The 21,149-nt window shown below is 35.5% G+C and overlaps 1 long non-coding RNA gene across 1 annotated transcript; it reads left to right on the plus strand.

Moving 5' to 3' along the window:
• The first annotated feature begins 7,183 nt into the window (after positions 1-7,183).
• LOC144343725 (uncharacterized) lies at positions 7,184-11,761 on the plus strand. The gene is made up of 3 exons (XR_013419041.2): positions 7,184-7,213; positions 7,324-7,476; positions 11,695-11,761. It is a non-coding gene; the product is annotated as an uncharacterized LOC144343725 (long non-coding RNA).
• Positions 11,762-21,149: the final 9,388 nt, after the last annotated feature.

A 21,149-nucleotide genomic window follows, 5' to 3' on the forward strand; every position in this document is an offset into this window, starting at 1 on the left:
TTATTTATTGTAAGTTAATTATTAAAATTATGAGGTTATGCCTGAATATTAAAATTATAATAATAAAGTTTATAATAATTCATTGACATTTTTAGTGTTATATATGTGTGTTCCACTGATATGTCAAGAAGCAATAATCGGATTTCAATGAAATGAAATTCATGCTCTAGTATAGAACTGATTAGTTTTTTGTTGCAATCTGTGCATATTAATTATCAAATTTGCATATTAATTAGCTAATTGTCAGGCATTCCACCAACCGCTTGTCAGATTTCAATGATACGCGTTACATAGATGCTCTACAATAAGTCATACACGTGTTTAGCTTAGGGTTTAATTTTGTGCTCACTAATCACTAATTCCACGTATCTTGAGTACCACGCATCAAATGTCAATGAAACTTGATGCATAGGTGCTATTGAATAATCCACAGATCTGATTACTTTAAGTTTAAATATATGCGTATATATATATGTGATCTTATTGATATACATAACTGTAATATCTCAAACAATAAAAATAGTCAACAAGTGCTATCATGGAAGCATTTGACAAGAGATATGACCAACATATCAGATGACCATATATGGTCATGTACCCTAATTAATATGCATAACTCTAATATCTCAGTCAGTGTTGCAGTCAAGGACAAGCATTCCGTTCTGTATTACAATCATTAGACAATAGATATGACTAAAGTATTCCATACATTGTCATGTGCTGTAATTTGCACATTGGGTGCATTAACAAATGCTATAAATGTGTTGTCAGACAGAATATATGACCGAAATATCAAGTCATCATATATGGCCATGATTGAAACAACGCTTGCAGTTATATTTTTAAATGCAGTATTTGTTATATATAAGTACATCTGCCCAATTGTAAATGACAAAGCCTGTTTTGTATTCTGAAAGAAACACGGTTTAGTAGCTTTGCTATTTTCAGCAACTTTTGTCTCAAAAACCGCTATTATATCCCAGACACAGGTCCTGAATTCCAATACAATTCCCTCTGCATTGTAAAACAACTTTCGTTTTTCGTGAATTATAGAAAATCCTATCCAACCCAGTTAGGTTAATCTGTAATATCGCTTGCTCATTACTATGCTAACACAAGTGTGTGCAAGAATTGTTTGTGGCTAGAGTAGTCTACACAAACTTTTGTTTGACCTTTGCATGTTTGGTGTAATTTTTTCTATATTGGTATTTCCCTTTTTCGGTCAAAATCTAACTTATAAATTTGACAATGACGACTATATTTAAATGTTCTGAACGCGGCCATTTGTGGCTTTCTTCTCTGTTTATTTTATTATTTGAGTGCTTGCAATGTTTATGTAAGTACAACTGAGGGAAACGCCTATTGTTGTAGGTTTGAATTGAAGATTACGCCCGTATGTAGAATGCGTGCCTCGGCAGAACTTTCCGGTGGTTTAATGACATACGTTAACCCGATGATTCCCGACAGCACTCGCATTTACCTGCTTCGTGTGTTTTCGTAATGTCATTTTAGTGCCAAACAGGCGCAAGCAGAAATTAAATTTGTTTGTGAGTTACAGCATTTTTACCTTGCCCGTACCATCAAAGATGGAAGGGAAAGGTATATTAAGGGAAAGATTTTGTCCGGCGTTGTCGTCGTCGTCGTCGTCGTTGTCGTCGTTAATAATTGTTATTGTGTGCATGATAACTTTACTATTTCTATTCCAAACTTCATCAAACTTGGTCACCTTGTTCATCAGTATAAAGTCTTCCCTGAGTTTGAACAACAGATGTCCTGTATGAAAATATCTTGCAAAAATTGAGAAAAACAGATAAAATATTTCGACTGTTTCTACTTGACTGATCACTGGTGATACACATCAAAGGTCACTGATCTCAGTGGAAATATGCATTGTTGTATGTGTTCAATGAAGCAAATGATTTATCTTGTAATAATATCCTTGGTAATGTATCTCAGAATCCCTTACTGGGTTTCAAAACCAACTCATGGAGAGATTGCACAGTCTGATACACATTTGCAAACCTACCAATAAATCTTTACAGAAAACAAGATGTCAGAAAATCAATATAAGCACTGCTATGAACTGGGTGCCAAACTTTGATCAAGATCTGAAGCTAATAGAAAATCTGTTTAGTTCAAAGTTATCAAATCAAAACAATACATAAAAAATACATAAAAAGCAAAACATTTCATCCACATTTTAAAAAGAAAATTGTTCTAAAATATATGTATTCTGTATTTGACAAACAGTTCATTCGACAAATGAAAACTCACAGGAATATGTTTCAGCTATTAGAACAGAATGATAGAGTTTTTATAATACTAGTTTAAAAACTCACTTCAAACAAAGATTGCAGTGTTTGAAGATGTAGGTTCTCAGGAGGCAACAGTACTGTTGACTTCTCCCTCCACTGGACACCAACTAACTATTTAAAGCAGAGCTTGCAACATGATAGCTATTCATAAAGGGTGTTTTTTTTACTTTTCATATAATACAGTAGTCACACAATGAGGCAGTTCATATTTGTCTCAGTGAATCATTAATTTTTGACAGACACCTGTACAAAATACTTGGACAAAAGCCAGCTAAGATTTTCTGTTATCTTGCATGTTTTATGAATCTATTCACGTCTAAATGCAGCACTTTTTTTTTGCAATGAGGCATTTGTTTTTATACTAAAATATCTGAATTACTTTGAATAAAGCTGGAAATTATGTCCCATAAAATAATTAAACAAATAAGGCACCAATGTTTTTGTAAGATATTTACATCTTTAAAGGACATTCGGTAGACTGATTCCCCACTGTTAGTTCAACCCCAAAACTTTTTTGTATTCAAAATTAATTATGACAATGTATATTTATATTGAAACAAACTATGTTAAAGGGAATTATATTATATAACAAAGGGCAAGGTCACCAGAGTTCAACTATGTTTAATACCTCGTACGTCCGTCAACGACATTCAATTATAGTAGTAGTTTCGCATTATTTTGAATTTTCACAGTATATGTGAAACATTTTCTATGGCAGTATTGGCGTCGACAATGTTCCCGTGTGTGGACGCTTCGTTGTTTTTGTGGACAATGCGTTTGAAAGTTGATATCTTCACCAACTAAGCAATTGAAGTCATTGAATATTCAGTAGGAAGCTGATATTTTAATGGGACATACATTTCAACTATCTCTAGTCTTGTTTGGTTCATAATTACAGAAATGTTGAGATTATTTAACCAAGAAAAAAAGAAAATGAACTCCGACCCAACTACTAGTAATACTACTCCCTGTATACATATCGCACTGTCTCGTGTTATTTGATGACATCGCGTTATTAAGTTATAGTCGTGTTAGTTTTATTTATTTATTTATTGGAATAAAAAGTTAAGCCCCAAAACAAACGTGGCAGGCATTTAACCAAAAGAAATCCGCGTTGCTAGTCTGTCTATATTAGTGTGCATTGACTGAATTAGGTTTCTATCATTTCTCTTCTTGTTACATTTGAAGCATTCTATAATCGGTGTTTTGATTGTTTGACTCCTTGAGCTGTCAATCAGAAGTGCATTGGCGTCAGGGTCGTCTCGGTGCAGTATTTACCGCCCCCGCTAGAAGTGCCCCGTGGAGGTTTGGGGGGGGGGTGATTGCGTACGACGAAGTCGATAGGTAAAAAGGGGTTTAGGGGCTTAAGTAACATAAAATGAGACTGGTACATTTTCAAATGTTTATAAATTTTCCGCGAGCAATACGTTCGCGTACACGTCTGCCATGTCACTCGGGGCACCCCAAAGCAGCGACGCCAACGAACTCCTGATTCGAGTGTCGCGGCCTCAATGCGGGTGGTATCATTTTTCGGAAATGGTCAACTTTATAGTGAAGGGTTCAAATCAAGTACGAGATGACACTACTGCGAAACTCGAAGCGACGACAACACTTAATATGTTATGGAGTAGAAGCCTCGAAAATTGTTAATGTTATCAAGCCCGAGCATTTTGCGTCTAGGCTTGTTCTATTGGACACTCTTGGCACAACAAAGGCATTGTTTCATCTCTATAAACATTTATAAATTTCAAAGGCGACTGAACCAAACCAACCAATTAACGAGCACAGTGCGCAACGACGCCATTTACAAACGTTTTCATGTTATTCAACTTAAAAAATAAAAATAACAACAAATAAAAACACACATTAGAACCACATGGTAATATAATTAATTACAACATTCATTAATATTACGCAGTGGACGTGATTATTGCCTTTTCATTACCGAGGACCCCAATATTATTTTTTTTAAGACCAAGATACTAGATAAGGCTAGATACATCTTAACATTGTTTGGATTTTTAGGGTTACAAACCCAAAGAATGGATTTCTGTTAGTTATTGGTCAATATAACCACGCGTTTAAAAAAAAAATAAAAAAAATAATGACGTTGCCTAAAAACTACAGTGGTTCACAGTTGATGTTAACACAGGGCTCTATGGACAAGATATAACCCCCTTAGATCCTGCTATGGTTTAATCTTTTACCCATAATCCTTAATCAAATATGGTGAAAAAACATTTCTGTCCGTATTATTGTTCTGATTTCTTTAGACGTAGCTAGAACGGCGAGGTTCCAAGTGTTATTCGGATTTTTGAGTTATGAGAGTTTGTGAACCAACAATACTTGAGAAAGGCGATCATTCACATGGTTTAAATCTCTTTCACATAGCTATTCTTACATTTGTGAATGACTTTCAATAATTTATTTCATGTATTCAATTCCCTCAGCATGCAGGATTTGTTTTAAGTTTTCTTTGATTGGCTTTTTTTTCTATTAAAAGAAATGATTTCTCACATGAATGTTTGAACAATTGATCTGATATTTGGTATGCAGTACCTGGGGTCAGAGTTCCAACACTAATGTACTAAATCATACTTGTGGTCAGTCATGTGGTTTAGCCATTGCGGTTTAACAAAAATATATCTACCTCAAACGTGAAGTACAGAGTTTTTTTAGAAGAACTGAGATGTTTGTGATCACATGATTTTTGCAACCATAGTCGAAATTCTTGAAAGTTGTATCTCAAAAAATGTTGGCTTGACTTGAAATTTGACATACACCAACTATTTGTGGAGCACTCTCAAGTTCGAACCCAGAATTACAGCCAATCATGCGATTTTAATGATTTTTGTTTTATGAGAACTCGCTAAAATATTTCAAACAATTTCTCATAAAGCTTTTGATCAATTAACATGACTTTGGTATGAAACATTCACAGTCAAAGACTGACCCCAAATGTCTGTTTCATAAGGAATTTGACTTTAGATAAAAAATAAAATTAATTTTCTCAACCACAATTGGCTTATAGCATATGTGCATCAAGACATTACAATTTGACAATGTTATCATGGTTTTTCAATTTAGGTTAAGGAATTACAAAATGTTCAATAATCTATTTTTCACAAACTACTCAATCAAATCATCTGATATTTAGTTTGTAGTAATGACCAGTTCTTGTTCCAGCCTTCCAGTGCTTACGAACCTTATATTGTGCAGTCTAAATGTATTGTGGCAAAAAAATATTATACTTTCACCTTGCTCATCTGAGCCAATAATACTATACTTGCAGGATGCAATATGACTTTTGCCTGCGATGCTAATTGCAGCTCTAATTTCTTCACACTTTTAAGGACCCAAGTCTGAAAGACTATTAATATTCGAGTTTTTCTTCTTCTTTATTGAAAAGGAAAGGACGGTCCAGACAAGTCACTGAAAAAAAAGGCATTCTGGGATGTCTAGTACGTTTAAATCATTCAAAAAGAAAATTTACACTGGGGTTGCTGTCCTATTTTAAAACACTTCTTTAGGTACCTTGCTACAGGGAGTGTTGGACCACTGTTGTTTAGCAAGACTATGAATTGTGTCTTTGGTGACAAATTTTGGTTTTTGCCATTTCAATTAAGACATTTCTATTGGGGGTATAACTTTTGCATGACATCATTAGGTGATACTCATCTTCTACTTGATTCTGATCACAAATGTTACATAATCTATTAGCAAAGGGTATTCCGTTGTGTCTGTCAGTCTCAGTTTTCAAATTATGGTCACTGAGGCGGAATTATTTAAATTTTCGCGCATCTCAATATTTTGCAGAGTAACAAGGTAGGTTTCAAAAGCAAAATTGTTTTTTAATTCTCTGTATGTTCTTAATTTATTTATATTACATTTTGGTTTGATTGAGTGTCGTCTTGTAATTCACTTTTCCAAATTGATATAAATGATGTTTGTATATTTTTATTAATTTGTCCTACTTGCTTTGTTGTTAGAATTTCATTGTTGTAAACCAGGTTAGACTGGTTGATGTTATTCAAAAGGGAGTCTACCATTTACTATTAATTTCTTACTATTAATTATTTACTATTAAACTAAAAAACATTACATGTTATTACGTCAACACCAGGTAACACTAATTAAAACCAACATCGATTTAGAATTACTGTGGCAAATGACATTGAAATTTGCTCTTCCATAAAGCAGCAGTTTCCCTTTTCTAATAATCAAAACTACCCTTGATACCCTGGAGAAGTATGTCCATTGTTTCACAACAACGACGGTCCCAGAGTTGTTTTGTTTACTAGAAGGAAATGTCCTTTGACAGCATTTCTTGAATTAATTTCCATTGCACAAAAAAGCAGCAAATACTGTTACTGAAGCACAGAATTGGCATGATTTTTTCCGGCCATCCACGCAAACTGCAAATCAAGACTTTTACCGCATCCATAGTTGTTGTCAGCCGATGATGATGGATGTATTATGACGTATTTTTGACCCCCGGATTCTGACCTTGCATTCTTGCCACATTTACTGCCCTTTCATACCCGTTCAATTTCCTTTCATTATTTCATCCAGATTCCATGATATTTTATATTTAAAACCAACCTTTATTTCACAGTCACTCAAGTCTTACTGATCAAAAGTAATAGTACTTCCACAGACATATCTACATATCTACAAATAACCTGGCTCTCAGGAGCTGAGGAATAATCAAAACAAACTTAGCTCTCAAGTATAGATGGATACAATTTCAAGGGCAGCCGCAATCGCCTACATTGACAGCACTGTCAGCCAATAAAATTAATGATCACAGCTGAGAATCTTGCCAACCGTCTTATTTTCCCATGAACTCTCTTCGTATACAGAAGTTATTTCACTGCCGCCCAAGAACAAGTATTAAGGTAATCATTTAATGTATGTGTCATATATATATATATATACATCATTTACATTGAACTGAATTTGTTTTTATTATTTCATCTTTACCAGCACTGTCTTTTATTATCTTTAGAGAAGGATATGTTTGACTTCGCCGTTAAAGTAGCCAATGAGATACGGGAAAACAGTTTTAAAATAATGTAGTGGAGTTTCAAGAAAAGCTCAGTCTGCAATGAACTTTATGTTATATGTGATGGTGGTATTGAAAGCATAAACGGGCATCATGGTAAGTTACATTTATTTTAATTTTACAGCGTTGGTATAAGAAAACAGTGTCGCGGTGTTTGACATAGGAGTCAGCCCGACATGGTCAAAGATATATGTTTTATCGTGTTTCCCGTACCTAGCAACAAGTATACACAATGTAAATAATGATGTAATTTCAACAGCATTCCGCGTGGGATGTTAACTCGGATAAGACCGCGATAAAATACCAACATCGATGGTAAATGTTCATATTAACCGATGAAGTATTAAGTAAAATAATTGATTTACAATCACATTTGGCAAAATAATACTGTACTTTACTTATGTATTGAATGTCCATCAATTCAATCCCGCTTTGAAAAAAAAACACCATTGACCTAGCGCCGTAGCGTAACGGTATGTGATACACACACATCCACTTAGAATGATTATAGTTTTTGTGTCTCGCATCGAGTATTTTTAAAGCAGTGTTGGCATAATGTGAGCAATATCACTGCTTCTTGTGTACACATAGGTTTGAAAAATGCTCTCACCAGCAAACAGAACTGCTTGAGGTACGCATGTTTTGTAAGTTACGCTGCCGGTCAATGACATCAAAATGAACAGTTAACGTGGTGTTTATATACTGTGAAGGGTAATTTCAGTTGCCTAATGGGATCTACGCCAATAACTTGTCAATGTAGTATGATATAAACCAGCAGGTGTAGGTACTCTTATGTTCCCACCCACCCACATAAATGGTATTTGATTAATTTTCGCCATGGCCATTTTTTGCACTGTCAGTGATGTTAACTGAAGTCGCATGGTTTAGTTGACAATCTACAGTATTCAACAGTGAGGTCAGTAAGAACTTTGCGGAAAACTTAAAATGTAGAAATATGCACTACACTATTTCGTTCAACTAAATAGTCAGTCAAAACGAGTCCTAAAACATCTAATATTATGCCCCAACATTAGGTTTTTATTGCTCTCGAAGAGAACTGTCCTCATGCCATCAAGACATAAAACAGTGTTACCCTGCTCTGAAAAGTCTACATTGACTGTATAGGGTCACATATATTCTTCCCATCCTTCTGAGCCTCACTGCTCTTCCAAGGTCAGATAATTCATCAAATTGCCGTATGGGAGAATCGTCTGCATGAGTTCGTTAAGCTTCATTTGACAAACTCAGCTCGGTCAGTCAATGACACGTTGAACTCTGTCTGGCATAGTTAGTGGATTAGTGGTCGTGTGAGTCGTGCACTTCTTGAGATATTAGTGCAGCGTATTCTTGCGTATAGCGGATGCTTCTAACATTTAAATTTTTTAGAACACAATACATTGTACTTGCATATGTTGTATAACATATTAATCAATATAACGTAGATAGGGGGAATTAACAGTTTTTCATTGGCTGCCCTCTCACAGAATTATTCAGTTCCCACGCCTCAGTAAAAAATGTTTTCCCATCCTCCGTATATTTTCAATGGACGGTATCTCTCCATGTACATCTTTTCAAAATACACAACAGAACTGGTGATGGTTGTAGAACCATAACTGCCTCAGCTCAAAGATTGTTATGTAATACAGGGGAATGTGAAGTGAAATGTATTGTAGTGTTACCTCTGTGTAATTAGTCCCCGTTCGGACGAAGTCCGAAAACGGGGACTTATAATTCGGTCTCCGTGCGTCCGTGCGTCAGCGTGTCCGTGCGTCCGTCCGGAGTTATATCTCAGAATCCCTTGGACCGATTCCGTTCATTCTCTGCATGTGCCTAGTACTTTATGTGGGACATATGCACATGCAGTGGTTTAGTGATTCTATTCAAAATGGCCGACTGGCAGCCATCTTGTTTTTTGAAAATGTTGTATTTTGGACATGCTTTGTCAGTTTTCAGTCAAACTTGGTACATAGATTATACATGTTAGGATACATATCCATGATGATTAATTTCACAATTGGATCAAAGATGGCCGACTGACAGCCATCTTGTTTTTTGAAAATGTCGTATTTTGGACATGCTTTGTCATTTGTCATTCAAACTTGGTACATAGATTATACATGTTAGGATACATGTCCATGACGATTTATTTCGCAATTGGATCAAAGATGGTCGACTGGTAGGCATCATGTTTTTGTTTTTTATGCGGTATCTTGGACGTGCTCTGTCAGTTTTCATTCAAATTTGGCACATACAGGTACTTTATACATGTTAGGATGCATGTCCATGACAATTTGTTTCAATCTGGTCAAGGATGGCCGATTGACAGCCATCTGACTTTTTGGCCTTACTACTATATTTCCACAATTTATGTACCATTTTCATTCGCATTTGGCACATACATCATACATATCAGTGTGTTTCATAATCAGATCAAAGATGGCTGAATAACGGCTGTTTTTTATTTTGGCCATATTACTATGACACGAAACACGCGTTTTGATGTAAATAAACAATCTGTTGTATACACCACTTGGAACTCAAGTTTCAAGGACACGCTTGCGACAACCGCTCTGCTTTAATATGACGAGCACAAAGAGAACTTAACGGGGACTGTGTCATTTTCAATGACTTGTTTACAATATATCTACATTAACTTTCACTGTGAAGGACAATATGGGAGTTGACTGGTAAAAGCAAGGCTGGTCAAATTTTGCGAAATAGTAGTTAGAATTTACGCAATCGACACATTGTGAGATGTCAAAATATGGATGATAAACAGCAAGTGGTATTTCCATAGATGTAGTTGGAATTGAATCAAAGGAGTGACATATTAATACATGAAACATACTCACACATATCCGTACATATCATTCTGCTTTATTGTGTGTGGGCAAAACTGTCATGCACACAATCGGAAAAATATGTTATTACTGTAAATAAAAACTGAAAATAAAAACTATGAACAATTAATAAGGAAAATATGTGATTTGAAGAAAATTATTACAAGTCCCAGAAGTGCATACGAGTCGTCAAAACGTACAGTTTTGTGACAGTTGGGAATGATACCAAGATTTAACAATTCCATGAGAACATCGCAATGTTCCGTTAACATATAAAACGGATGTGCAAAGGTCGAATTTTGTATAGTTTCAATAGGCATACAAGCACCTGTATATATTTTGACAATAAACCCCTCATTCACATTGTGCAAATACAAACAAGACATTAAACCTTCTTGATAGTAACAAGTAAGTGTTGTATAAACCTAAATGAGAAGTCTGGAGTCACGGCGAATACCTCTAGCCACCCTCTAAAAACGTCATTACTGTGCCAATGACATTGAACTTTGCTCTTCCATAAAGCAACAGTTTTCATCTTCAAATAATCAAAATAAACTTGATACCCTGGCGAAGCATGTCTATTGTTTCACAATGACTGTCCCAAGGGATTTTCGTCTTCTCAATTCTCAAGATAAACGTCCCAGGGTTGTTTTGTGTACTAGAAGGACATGTTTATTGGCAGTATTTCTTGTATTAATTTCCATTGCACAAAAAAAGAAGCAAATACTGTTACTGAAGCACAGAATTTGCATGAATTTTTCTCCCCGGCCATTCACGCAAACTGCAAACAAAGTCTTTTACCTCATCCATAGTTGTTGACACTTTGCAACCGCCTTGATGGATGTATTGTGACGTATTTTGACCCCGGATTCTGACCTTGCGTTCTGGCTACATGTACTGCCCTTTCATAACAGTTCAATTTCCTTCCATTATTACATCCAAATGTGATGATATTTAATATTTAAAACTAACCTTTCTTTCACAGTCACTTTAGTTTTCACTTTTCTAAAATTATTTTACTGATCAAAAGACTTTTCACTCCCATCACGCAATCTCCCATAGTACTTCCGCAGACACAGCAGCGATTGCCAACATATCTACAAATAACCTCACTCTCAGGAGCTGAGGAATAAATTAACATATTAACACAATTTGGGCTGCAAATAATTGTTTTGAATGCGCATGTATCGTGTGAATAAGCTATACGTAGAAGTAATTGGAAACCAACATTTTCAAGATTTAGTTTTTCGTTTTATGATTATCGTTAAAAATGAAACAGTTGCACATATTCACGTAAACGCACCATATCACTTCTTATCCGTTCGATATTCCAACTGTTCATGAACAAAAACAATTATGTGTACATGTGTACAAGACGAATCATAACATAATTGTCATTCGGGATATATTTTGTTTTGACGTCGCAATAGAGCAGACTTTACTATAAAGAATACATTGTGTTATTTGTTTATAGAACCTGTCATCTATGTTCATAATGGAGATAATGAATTTTGTACAGAGAAATGGAAAGAAGAAGAAAACATTAAAGTAACTGAAGAAGAAATCAGGATGGGCATATTAACTGAGTCGAAAGTCGCAGCTATAGTCTCATCTGTAGTCATAACTGAAGGAGAATATGAATTTTTGTCGTGCGAATTAATTTCGGCACTAAGCTCTCATTTTCGTAATTGAAAGGCACCCTTGGATGCAGAGCTTCAGGCACGCATAATAACCAATTTTTCTGGTAAATATTTTGCTCTGTCATTGTTATATCTAATTTATGTTGGTCAATCTCGCATGCACAATGTTTACTAACTGATTTTCATCATAGTCAACATATTTTTCATGGGATACATGGTGTATACATGGTCGCATGGGGTATGATGGGAAGGGCATGCGGGAGCTGTCTCTAGTGTATTAATGTTTAAATTAATTAACGACCCCTTGCATAGCTGGCATAGTCATAACTGGTTAAGGTGAATAATAAAGTGTTTATTTTCACAAATTTCACACATCTATATTTACAGACTGTACACGTAGGTGATTTCTTCCGCATTCGTAGTACAGGCAAACAAACATGGTACGAAAACACAACGGAGTGAGTGCCGCGATAAGGATATAGACATCCAATGGTATACAAAAACCGACGAATACTTTCCGACGATTAAAACCTAGGTGACATTATGTAGTAAACAAATGGATTATTTTAGAGTTCTAAGAACAAAACCTCAACACATAGCGAAACGGCATAAAATTATTTTACAGACACTCTTAGGTTAATGCATAGACATTACTTTTTAGTTGACATTTATGCATATTATTCATCTATTTAACATGAAAATATTTTTTTAATTAACATTCAAAATTCATTATTTCAATCAAACTTGATACACATGTGAACATTTTACTGACATGATTATTTTTGCTGGATCCATTATAATTGATATTTTGTGAAATATAATGTCATGTTTTAGTTTATATTCCAATAGTAGTTGGACTGTATAATAACGTGTGGAATGTGTATGATAATATAAAGTGTTTATATTTGGTTTTGTCAACTTTGATACTGTGAATCAAATTGTTCACTACTTCATGATTAACAAACAACTAAATGTTATATTAACTTATGTTATATTAAATAATATTGTCCATAGTTATTTGACGCTTTCTATTCTCTCGTTGTCAATTTTTTTTATTTAATGTGATATGTGCGTGATTTTACTCAAGCTACCGCGTTGAATGAGAAAATAACTGTTTTTTATCATCTAAATTTAATATCGTAATTTGTATGGTGTTATATGTGTCTACAGAGTAGTTTCACTTTGCCACAATCGGCAATAATCATGTTTTACAGAAGTATTGTATTGCAATAAAGTGCATAAATGAATCGCTGCTAAATCGTTTGATCTTTAATTTCATTTTTAATTTTAAACTTTATTATTTTATTGTAAGCCAGGGATATCTAATTGGAGCATATATATCGGTGGCTTATATGTAAGCCAGGATATCTCCACGTATCCACGATATCTCTAGTGAACATGGTGGAGTGGTTTTAACACGCTGCTTACATGCACGCTTACCATGTCTATCTATGGACAGCTTACATGTAAACCAGCCTATTTCCACATTACAAGTGAGCATTGTAGACTGGCTTTAACACGCCTTTTACGTGCAAGTCAGTCATGTCTATATGGACACTTCCTACAATTTTCATGTGGCCAGTGAACAATGTGGAATGGTTTTAACACGCCGCTTACATGCAAGCCAACCATGTATGTCTATGGTCAGCTTACATGTAAGCTAGACTATTTCTACATTACCAGTGAGCATTGTGGACTGGCTTTAATACGCCGCTTACATCCAACAAGCCAGAGATGTCTATATATACACTGCCTATTGGCAGCTTACATGTAAGCCAGGCTATTTCCATTATACTTGTGAACATGGTGGAGTGGTTTTAACACGTCGCTTACATGCAAGCTAACCATGTCTATCTATGGTCAGCTTACATGTAAGCCAGCCTATTTCCACATTGCCAGTGATCATTGTGGACTGTTGAACACATCGCTTACATGCAAGCAAATGGAAATGTACTACCGGCAGCTTACATGTTTGTGCACATTTTTATTTTTGTAAAGAAGTCTACGATAGATTTCCATGCAAAACGCTATGATTTGACACATTTTGCACTATCTCAAAAGAAATTTCACTTCGTTTATTCTTTTGATTTATTTTTTGCTGAAAATTAATTAAAGTACAGGACTGGTATTTACTCCTAAATATATGGCAAGTACTTGTCGAGACATTTATTCTTTCTAAACTGCAATGCTGGGAAATAACTTTAAGCATCTCTCGCATAATTAATTTCCAACTTAGAAAATACGGAGAATACTAGTATATTAGACAGTGCCGAAGAAGTTGTGATATGCTTTATGCAAGCGCAAACATCAAATTGGGGAAAATCAATCTTTCAACAAGTAACCTGTAGAATGCTGTGTGGGTAATGTTTTTTTTTATATTGATTTTTGTTGCATTTGCAGCAAATAGTTACCAAACAATGAGAAATCTATAGGATTGAATATACCCCACAACTGGCTTCACATGCATAGTTCATATGGTGCTTACACCAGGATTTAGTTACAGCACCTAGGCGGTATGTGGTTACGGCTTAATGTTCCGAGTAATCGCAAGAAATTGACATGACAATATAAATTCATTAAAGACTGGCACTCCCATGCAATTAACTGCGAGTGAAATTCCTGGGATTGAAACATATATTTTGAAGTCACTGATGTAGGCAACGAATAACTGCAAGTTGACATAAAGACGAGGTAGTTTATTTAATCAGTGCTCAACTAGAGGCTGGAATTATAATTAATTTGTTTATTTTAATTTCGCCTGACGTCAAATAGAATACACTGGTGAAACACGGTAGTAACTGTGGGTGAAATGATGTTTTGGGGTGTAGTTTACATTGTATATGGAGTGGTAGGGTCGGGTGTAATTTGTTCATTTCCAACTATTATGAAGTCACGTAGAATTTCACTTAATTTAGTTTTGCTGACATGTTTTCAAGCATTACATGTAATCCAATTTTCACTGCGCTGTGTCTCAATAGAGTATGAGGGAAATGGCATATTCACTGGAATTTATTTCAGGGGAAAATGTTTTCAGTGATAATGAAGTATTATGACAGATACCCTCCCTGTGGCTTTCATTGCGTATGGAAGTTATTTTCACGAGTGGTGCGGTGTATCCTGCTGCCGTACTTTCACGACCGAAGCCACGGGGAGGGTGTGGGGTTCTGTTATTATACATATGTCCCATATTTGATTATTTTATATTAAAAAAGAACGTGCAACACACCGGGATAGAAATTTAGGTCGGGGAACCAAATTGCCCATCAATATGCTCCAAGACAGTGCTGCGACCTAGCAACGCTTGTCAGTGTAGAACGCGTGTCGCTGTACGTGTGAAAATAAAATAATCAGACGTCTAATTTGAGTCATTGTCCGAATAAATAACTCGTGGATGTTTAAGCGCGGTGGTCGTAGCGCAGCGCGTGTTCGAATTTCATGTAAATAAACAATGTAATATGACATGCGTTATATACGTCGCTATGAGTCCTATGTCGAACAGGACGCGACACGACGACTGTCGCCCTTTAGTTGGGAACACAACAGAACCAGAACTTAAACTGGGCGACTAACACGGTTTATGTTGAAGTTAAAAGTTCCTCCACAGATCTGTGCATTGGCAAACAAGCCGTGCAACTGCGGTACTCCACTGACGGAATGACTTTCGTTGACATCGGTCGTCGCTGACTCGTGAGCTGCACACTAACTTCGTTTGTGATGTTGCTTGCTGGTCGTGGATAGACTGAGTCTTGGTTACCGGTTAAATGTTGCTCATTTGGCATTGGTAATCTTTATTTGGAACTGAGTAACGCCGCAACGTCGCCAGCAGAAACCTCATGGTATATCGATGTTGATTGTTGCGGCTCCATATTAATCGGAGATTTTACTGCGGGTCCAGGCTGCGGGTGGATCTTCCGAGAGCCCTTCATAATTTATAAAACTCAGTTTCCAGGTGGTCAAGATACATTAAGTTCTCCCAATCCGAGTATTATATGTGATGTACATCTAACATGCCAAAAATGCTGGTGAACGGTTTGAACCTGACAAAAATAGCAGACGAATGTGTTTACAAAATAAAAATAGTGATTACTTGAAATAGATACCAGGAAAGGGGGGTAAAAGAAAAGTTATATAACATTTTATTATTCAATAATTTATTAGAATACATAAGTTTGTCCAACTCCCTGTGATACAACACCTCAGACATAGCTCATTGTACTCGGCTTGAGTGTGGGCAAAAAGTTACTATTTGAATTTTTGATATCTTTTTCCATTAATGAGAAAGTTGACCCCGAAGTTAGAGTAACTGTTCAGCAGGAATGGCTTTTTAACTCTTCTGTGATTTTTTTTGGCTTGGCTGATTTTGTTCATACTTGAAAGGCATTTCGTACCATCACTAATTGGAAAAACAATCCTGACCCACCGCTACCATGGCAACAGCCAAAATCTGTTTTTTGAATACTTTCGCCCAAAATTTATTACCTCCTACCAGTCTTGTAATAGCAGTGCCCAAATGAGTATGCCTTTTATGCTGGCTACGTTGCGCACTGGTAAGAGATCACCGGCGCCGACATTGTTACCACTGTCAACGTAATCCCAACGCAGCTTTGAACTTTGAATAAAATGTAAATGTTGTCTCCACTCTAGAAAATACTATCGCAAAACGGTTGGAAATAATACATTTAACGGCTGAATACGTCCTAGCAATAAACTAAATTGACTTCTAAAGACTGAATTTTATTTTGCGAACCTCGTATAAGATGCCCGGTTTCAGTTATAAACATACGTTAGCTTCACGTTCATGTCCTACCATGATAACAGCCGAAAACATATTGCTTGTTTTTACCGGTTTGTTTTCATTGGCAACCGAAGTATTTTTATTTTGTAAACAAATTTTCGTCTGCTATTTTTAACCAGTTCAAATCGTTCAGCAACATTTTAGGCATATTAGGTGTACATCACATGGAATACTACGATTGAGAGAACTTGATGTATATTGACTGATTTTTATCATAGTACGAAGTACCAGGAGGTTACTCAGTTCCAAATAAAGATTACCAACGTCAAATGAGCAACATTTGACTGGTAATCAAGATTCATTTCATCCATAGCTAACAAGCAACATCACAAGCGAAGTTGTAGCATGCAGTACTAGTAAGTCATCCCGTCAGTGGAGTACCGCAGTAGCACGGCATGTTTGCCATCAGCATTGTATTCAAACGAATCACGTAGTGTGCCGTTCTAGTTCAAACCCGGGATTCGATCAATAGGGGAGTTCCAGCAAAAAACACATTGCAAATCATGCAAGTTCAACATTTTCAAACCAATATACTAAAACAGAAAATGTTCAGAGATGCAAAAGAAGGATAGATATTACTTTTCAATATACACATCTCGGTTGATACTATCCCTCACATATACTACTCCCAATTACTCCTGCGTAAAATGGACTAGCCTCTTTTCATGTTGACATTCAGAGTAAAATCATGTGACAGGCTGCTAAAATTGGCTGTTGCATACTCTTTCGCCGGTCTGGAAAATGTGTTTAATTAGCTCTCATTCAAGCAACAATGCAGATTTCCCAGTGGGAGTGGAACTATTCGACTCTGCCACTAAAAAATAGGGGTGTTTTCAGCAAAAAACGAATAACCCTGGAATGCACACAACACACTGAATTTCGGAACAAATCGTGCATTACTTACAGCAGCAGAATACCACACAAATATCAGACGAAACATGAAAACACTATATATTGTATTTCAGCCTGAACCCTCTATATTGCAATTCAAGGAATTAACCCCATATGTGCATCCATTTCCCACCTTGGTATCACCCACCCCTGAAAACAAACTCTTAATACCACGCTGAAGCGTTTGGTAATGAGTTATCTGTGGAATAATATGTCATTGATATTGGTGATGTGATTTGCGCAGTAAATGTTGACAGCCTTCCAAGATCTTTGTTCTGGGTTAGCACACGTGAAGGAGGTTTTAAGTTCCGGTTTCTCTGCTAGCATGATACATGTTGATGAGTTGGTCAAGCCTGACACGTGTCATTATTTCTAAATCCCCTCCGCTTTATTCCTAATTCTGTTTTACCTAAACATATCTGAACATGGTGAAACTGTTAGTAGTATCTCCTTATTAAGCTTAAAACTAAGTCTCTGACATATGTACAGTCAGATAAGCGCATATGTTGTTGCGAGATGAGTTATAAAATGACCATGCTTAGTGTATATCTCAACTGACTGCATTTTATTGTACGAAGAGTGGTCAACTCTGAAAAAAATGAACACACGAACGTAATTACACATTTTCGGACTGTAACTAAAGCAATGATAGAACCGAAACACCAATCATGATAAAACACATAACGGTATTGATTATATCACTTTTATAATTATAAAATTGATTGGCAAGAAGAATCTGGATCTTGTTATAAGGAACGAATTACGTGTTATGCACAAGGGATATAACTATTCTACCTGAAGGCTTTATATATTGAGATATTACTATATATTCGAGGAGATGGAAAATGCGTTAATAATTGATATTCAACAAATTCCTGATTGCGTACATCGAGAATATATATATATATATATATATATAATATATATAACATCACATTATTTCTATCGTTATCGTTTATTATTTATTGTATCTTTACATAGTTTATCGATTATTTCGTTTTATTGTTCAATTGATTGATGATGTGAGAGTGATTGCCGTTTGACCAAGTAGGACTATTCGCGGGCTTTTACAGTCAATAGGGAACCTCTCTATTCAAAGAGTTGAATTTACTTGTTTTGTTGTTGTTTTACGAGTGAGCTGTCTGCTGCAATTTTTGTAGTGTAACTTTGCATTGTAAACCTAAACAGTTTTGTACGTGCTACTGGACTTCAGTTCCAACAAAAAGGCAGATGTAATGATAGCACTTAACGCATTTCGTAACCTCAAATCGGAAAGTCATCTGAATATTTACAGAGATTTACGTGCAGACCAAAAAATAATGTTAAATGTGTATTCAGTAACATTTTAAATATTGTCCCAAATAATAGAAAACGATGTTCGTACTTTGTGTACATAGTTCCTAGACGACGAACTTCGGCCTCGTTTTGATATTTTTAGTACTGGCCTGAAAAAGATAAATTTGTGTTATGCTATATTTGATTAGAAATTTATTAATATAATTAATAAATCCGGGGAGAATAATTATGTTTAAAATTACTCTTGCATTTATAAGAGGAATACATCGGTTATAAAGTTATAGTACATATAGTGTATATAACATTATTGTAAATGTCATTTGTATTATTCGATGGGCAATTAGCCATTACACCCTCCCAATTCACAGATGATAACGGACAATTTAGTTTGACATTTAGCTCAGATGTGTCACGGATTAGTGGATAATAATAATCAATTCTGTCATTTGCTTTGCCAAAAATTTGAAGGTGGACACTCATATCAGTAATTAGTATACCACGATTAATATTATTCATAAAAAAATGTTATTATTGTAACTGTAACTGTAACTGGTGACTCAATAAATCAACAAAATCTTTGGTTGGGTGATTTCTATCAGTTTTCAGCAAATCAATATAGATCGATTGATTGACTGTTTTATAAAATTGGTTATTTAAATAGTGGTGGGCGTCAAACAAGTGTAAAAATAATAAGTATTTTAAACCAATTGTTAACATCGCCTTTGAACTAGTATCAATCTATTAATATATTTAATATTCCTTTCGGTACGAGCCATGTTTTCTAAATTCTACATCACTGTCCCTTAACCTCTATATCCATATATATATACATATATATATAGCGCAGGTCTGTATAATTAATCTAGACGACACAGAAACTCTGGCTCTAATTTCGGTGAGCATCGTTGTAAGGAGAGAGATAAGCTCGCTATAACGAGATTTTATTTCATTAATATGTTATATGACGGTCCACATTTGTCGGAGTTTTACCATAACTGTCTATCACAATATACAGGTTTAGTAAGTGTTCACGATATATAATACCATGTGTTTGTAGCAAGATGTTCAAAATAAACAAGTTTTAAATTGGTTAACCAGTCATAATATGGCGTGATATTTTCATTCCATTGTACATAGGACGGTATATCATGTCCGAGTTTAGTGTGCTGTTTTTGTTAATTTATTCATTTATTTATCGGATTGAAGATGCATACTACCCACTCATACTATAATTAGTCTCGAAGCGTGTGAATACGGGAAAAATGCACTCTTGTCGCACAGGGGATTATGCAGCCGACTATGGGATTCCAATTATGCAAATGAGGATGAAAAAAATTGAACAATATCTAAATAAATAGTTGTAATAGTCTTTATGTGCTATTTTAAACCCTTGAATACTGGCATATTTACATACTGGTGTGGTTTGAATCCAACCAAATACTCGGCAGTTCACCAGTAACCAACAGCAGTCAATGTTCATTGCGGAGCCATTAGACAGATTAGTAAGTATGTTTACCTCCGCCAAGGTGGTTATGTTTTCGCTAGCGTTGGTTTGTTTGTCATTTGATCTAGTATGACCTACATTGATTCTGAATTGTCCATCTAGTTAGAGTCAATAGATTACTGCTAATGGTGGTTAACATAAAATATGCCTAAGTAGGTGCCTATTTATGACTACTTCAAGTGTGCATTCCTCCGGGTTGAACAAAGTATCTCTACAAGGTAAGTGTTACCTGCCAAGCGAGCGGAGTTCCCCTAGACGTTACATTCTTTTTGTAGCACACGCGTATCCGGTTATTCTCCTCTGTGTAATAATACATATTTTCTGAGCGTTTGTAGCCACGACACCTGTTGGAGTGTAGTATGAAGTCAGCAAAAGGTGTTTCGGGAATTGTCTCTTTTGATGAACGGGTCGCCGGGAAGCGCGTGTTCAAATTATAAGTCAATGTATTTACATGCATTATATACGTCTAGTCGCTACGAGTTCCATATTGAATACAACATGACGCAACGCGACGAACACCGCACTTTAACATTGGATACGGCGTTACGGTATTGTATATGCTAACATATATGGTTTATTTAAGGATAGAATAAAAATAGTAGATATTTTTAAGATCAGATCTTTCAGAATACTGTAAACAACATATATATAATTGCATTACATAGCCCTCGTCCTACAATTCAGTCAAACGTCCTTGTCTATATTTTGTCTACTCACAAAATATCAAATCCAATTATACTAGTAAATTGCAAGTCACAATATTGACTATTCACTACGCAATACAATGAATGTAACAAGACCGT

Source organism: Saccoglossus kowalevskii, chromosome 21 (genome assembly GCF_978046115.1).
Source record: "Saccoglossus kowalevskii chromosome 21, keSacKowa6.1, whole genome shotgun sequence".
Taxonomy (NCBI): Eukaryota; Metazoa; Hemichordata; class Enteropneusta; family Harrimaniidae; genus Saccoglossus; species Saccoglossus kowalevskii.